Source organism: Adiantum capillus-veneris, chromosome 4, assembly GCF_014529385.1.
Source record: "Adiantum capillus-veneris isolate H3 chromosome 4, ASM1452938v2, whole genome shotgun sequence".
Classification (NCBI taxonomy): domain Eukaryota; kingdom Viridiplantae; phylum Streptophyta; class Polypodiopsida; order Polypodiales; family Pteridaceae; genus Adiantum; species Adiantum capillus-veneris.
Window position 1 is genome coordinate 116,498,274 of NC_140934.1, and position 5,482 is coordinate 116,503,755.

Consider the following 5,482-nt stretch of genomic DNA (forward strand, 5'->3'; position numbering starts at 1 on the left):
GTCATGAGCTTTGCAATGCATCCTCCCATGCTCCAATTGGACATCTCATGTGAAAATAATTGCTTAATCAATTTTGAAAGTTTATGCTACTATTTCTTTGTGTTCTGCAAGCAGGGAAGTGTGTTTAGGTGTGTGTGCGTGTGTGCGTGTAAAGTTGATGCATTAAATGCTCACACCTTCTGCTAGACCCGTGAGAAGCAACCCTATTATAGGATGTTGACCACCTTTTGAAGATGGGCCACACTTGGGGCCCCCACTGGCGGACTTCAAGCCAGGCGGTAAGCCGTTTTGCGTAGAATTTTTGGGTCCGAACGGACCCCGGCCGATCGCACCGTTCCTGCCCACACATGCGCCGACTGGCTGCCTTGTCGCCTCCGACCGGCACTTAGCTTGCCCACGCTTGCCCGGGAGCGCTGCCCGCCGCCCGGCCTGCTCCCGCCTGCCCCACTTGCCCGATGGGCTGCCCCGCGTTCTCAAAATTCCCATTGCCAAAGTGCCTAACAAGCAACCATTCCCACGGACCTCAAGTGCTTGATAAAAGCCTGCTCCCATGAAGTAGCATCTCCAAGAGGCCCAAAGCCCCAAGCTCATTACAAGGCATTGTTCCTACTGTGTGGCCACCTCTCCAAAGCCTCGAATTAATTGGTGCCCCACAAAGGCAACCATTCTCTTGGACATTCAAAGGCGGCCTCAAGCACTAAAGAAGAAAGGTAGAAGACGCTTCTTCGAGCATACAAAGCTTTTAAAAGGGAGCTCCAAAGGTATCCAAAGCCAACTTCGAAGGCTCATTTCAGTCACATCAAAGAAGAACTCAAAGGTGTATGTGAAGGGTGACTTCACCTCGAGTGAAGAGGTACTTCACATTAAGAGAATTTTTTATTAAGAAGACATTAAAATTGAAATCTTGCAGCCAAGCACAACAACTTCTTGCAATGTATGTAATTGTATTTTTCTACATGGATGACATTATGTGCTTTTGTAATGGGATAGACGTTGGCATTGGAGAGTCTCCAAATGGCTAAAATCTCTCTATGTGTGAAGATTTTGTGACAAAGTGTATGAGAAACACCGCATGCTTGGGCTCTCGAGTATGACCAAGATGGAAGAGAAAGCATTAATTTTTTGCATAAACCTTTTCATAGGATATTTTAGCATATTGTTGCATGTCATTATGACGCATGAAATAAAGCCTCATTGCACAACAAAAAGGGGGACAGAAGCACTCGTTTGAGGGGAGGATACGAAGTCAAAGACCATGAAGCAGTTGAAAGCAACAACAGAAGAGGCAAGAGACCTGATAGAGGATTAGCTCACATAGTAGAAGACAAAAAGGATGAAGACGAGAGCAACATTGTCTTTTATGAAGACCCATTTTGAAGATGCAGACTCTCTACTTGTAGGGGAGGATTTTTCCTGTGTGGATTTCATCATCCTGTGTGGATATCACCATCCTTTGTGGATTTTTCTTGTGTGGATTTTATCATCCTGTGTGGATATCACCATCCTTTGTGGACTTCATTTTCCTGTGTGGATATCACCATTCTATGTGGATTTTGTTAGCCTGTGTGGATCATGCATCTTCAGTATCTTGTCATAGTCCAAACCTCAAGGGGAGGATTGTAAAGTGTGAGCTTTGTCCTAAAGTGTGAGTCAAGGAGAAGAGAGTGGATTTATCCCACATACTGTGGAGCAAGGCTGTAGAGCTACTTAAAGCTCAAATTTTCATGAATGAATAAACAACAACTCCATTTTGCACTACATGCTTGTCTATGGTGAGCTTGTGCTAAGCTAAGTCAATACTTAAGATTGTGTTTATGAGTCCAAGCTAACTCTATCTTGGAACCTAATTCACTTGAGTGATACTCTTGCTTACACACACACTCACACATTGACACTATGTTTCTCTTTCATCCACCATAGCTAGCACGATCCAATTCCTAACACTTTGTCACACAGTCAGTGCAAACGATAATATATCGAGATTGAGTTCTACGAGCTGCCGGACTAATTGGGCCTACAAAGTATAAACCCCATTTTTCAAATGGTTGAGTCACTTTAACAGTATGTAAAGACATCTTATCCTTTTTTTTTGTGATCTTGTAATGTTGGCATTCATCACATCCTTTTGCAAAAAGTGATGCATCCTTGGACAAGGTAGGCCACCAATAGCGTGATTGGAACATCTTTCTAGTAGTTAGCTTCCCTGAGAAATGTCCTCCGACTATACCCATGTGGGCTTCTTGCAGTATGTATAAAATCCTCACTGGCACAACGTCTAAGAATATCATCCTTCCCTAGCTTGTAGAGAGTTCCTGCAATGAGAGGATAAGGTTCACATTCATTTTAATAGTTTTTGAGCTATATCCTTACGAAGCTCCTTGGGTGGAAAACCATTAACTAGAAAGTTTACAATCTTCTCACTCCATTCAGGCATGGTCTTGACTAGAAATAAGGAAGTATCATGCAATTCATCACCCATCGACTCCAGTAGGGGCTTCACCATTGGGTATGCAAGACAACAAGTCTCACAACAACAATAAAATCAAACTCAAGAAGAATCAACAACCATCGTGTAATTCTTCTCGTGGAACAAAGTTTATTTACTAGATACAACAAATCTTGATTATCCACATAGAAACAAAGTTGTTGGCAAGAAGGTAGTAGCAAAATTTCTTCACTGCATAAATCATAGCTAAACCTTCCCTCTCTATAGTGGTGTAGTTTCTCTCAGCATCATTCAATTGACGACTCAAAAAGCTAATGGGGTTGTCCAATTTATGTTCTCCTAGTTGAGCTAGAACACACCCAATAGCAAAGTTCAATGCATCAATATGCACATGGAAAATTACATTTCAATCGGGTACTGAAAGCGTTTGTCAAGGTCTTTTTCAATGACTAATAAGCATGGTCACACTCCACTTTCCAGTGGAACTCAATAAGAAGCTTGTACAAAGAATGAGCTATCTTGGCAAAGTTTAATATAAACTACTGGTAATAACCAACATGGCCCATGAACCTTCGATCTCCTCTATAGTTTGTAGGTGGTGGCAATTCAGCAATGGCTTTAATTTTGCTCTCATTTGTGGAAATCCCATTTTTGGACACTATATGCTCTAAAATGACTCCGTGTTTAACCCAAAATTGGCATTTGAAAGGGTTTAAGGAGACGCGATACAATCTGCACTTCTCAAACACTTTTTGTAAACATGATAGATGTTCTTTCCAAGAAGAATAAACACAACGGTCATCTAAGAAAGCTTCGCAAAACTCCCTCAAATATTATCTAAAAGCGGCGTTTATTAATCTTTGGAAGGTAGCAGGAGCATTGGTTAAGCCAAAAGCCATAACACAAAATGCGAACACTCCGAATTCAGTTATAAAAGCCATTTTAGCTTGGTCCTCTAGTGCAATTGTGAATTCGATTGTATCCAGAGTACCCATATATGATATAACAAGCTATAAGCCTCCTTTCCTTGCAACTCTTTCAAGCACATGTTCTGAATATGGCAAGGGGTAATGGTCTCTCCTAGTGGCGGCATTAACCTTCTTGAGATCCACGCACACTCGGAGTTTCCCATTCTTTTTCCGCACAATCACTATTGGAGACGCCCATTCTGAGTGCTCAATAGGGTATATGATTCCGCATTTGACAAGCTTTTCAATCTCTTCTTGAGCAATCTTTGCATACTCAGGATTCATTGGGTAGGATTGTTGTTGGACTGGTTTTGCCATGCTATTCATGGGAATCGTGTAATGCACCACATGAGGTGGAATACCTTTCATATCATGATATGTCCAAGCAAATATATCCTTGAATTCCTTGAGAAGTTCTTTAAGTACATACTCCTCAGTCTCTGTCAGATCTTGGGCAATGAAAACAAGTTTGGACTCTTCTCCTGAGTCTGCTAACTCTATTTCCTGAACTATCACTAGACCGTCATAGAGTCCATTGCTTCCATCGATAGGTTTTCTTTGAGTCCTTGTATACACAACCTTACGCTTCTCCGTGGTGTAGGATTTGAAATGATCGGGTGCAAGGTGTAAGTCTATGGGGTCTTGTTGTTCTATGCACTGTGATTTTGCTTTCACTTCCTTTTGTTGTTGAGCTAACTCTCGATTTTGTCGTCTCCTTACGATACGGCTCAACTTTGGCTTCTCTATAACCTCTAGCTATGCGATATCAATGGGTGTGGACTACACCACATAACTCTTTGAAGGTATTCACCCCAGTTATCTACCAGCTTCTGATGAGCATCACATGCCCATATATAACTAAGCCATTCCATGGTAGATTTCTATTCATTTATTCTAGCATGCACATTTTCTCGTTAACATCGCCTCTTATATCTCTTACTCTTCTTGTCTAATTTTTGATTATGACCGATCTCTAGAGAAGATTCACTAGATGAATTGCTATTCATGTCTTCTGCTCTCCTGGATAGATTGTCATCTAGGGTACCACTAGGCCCTGAATGGTTTGTCCCCACATTTGCATTAAGATTTAACTCAGATTCTTTGTCCTCAGAGTCAATTTCAATTGATGATTTTGACTCCAAATCGTGTGGGCTATAGTCTTTTGAGACACTACTGGTTCCAATGCCAGTCAAGCCTTCATCCTATAGGTAATTAGAAGCTATATGCGTTGCTTCTAGCATATTTAAGGATACAAGTTGTGGCATTTTATCCCCCTCAGGTGTTACCCAAGTCGTCCCCCTATTTCCCCAAGCGTCTGTTGTTGCTGCTAGGTGGACCCAATCCACATTGTCAGACTCAGTCATCCCAAGTAGAACATCCATATAAGGAGAATCTTTCCCAACATCAGTGTCCACTTTACACATGTAACAATACTGCAATGGGGCCGAGTGAACTGTGGTGTCAGATCTATGATCAATATTAAATCTGTTTCCTAGAGTATATGCTCGACCGGTTACAAGATCTACTTCAAATAACAGAGTCTGGGAACTGCAAGTAGATATGGTTTTTAGACCAGTCGTGCACCATTTTTGATTCCCTCATGAAAGGACATCCTAAGATCATCTGAGATGACATAGTGTGCTTGGAGAAATCCATAACAATGAAGGTATTTCTTATTTTGTGACTAAAGACCTTGACCTTGAGATCTTCTAGCATCCCAATAGGTTTAACAATAGACCCATTGGCCATCTTTACTACTATGGTTGTGGTCCCAAGGTGAGGTCTTTCCATAGTTTCCCAAAATTTTTTAGTCACAATGCTAACCCCAATGCCACCATCAAGGATTCCCTTCACAATTAATCCCTTGGTAGTGATTGGTATGGTCGCATTGGATTCATCACCCTCAAAGTATTGTCCCAGCTTGTTAATAAGTATTAAACAAAATTGGGTTCTCATCTAGGTTGGGTTGTGGATCTAAGTGTTCCTCCTCTATTGGCATCTCCCTAGCTCCATCCATGTTTGCAAATTGTGGTAGCCCGACTTTCAATTCTCCATTGAGGAAAGCTCG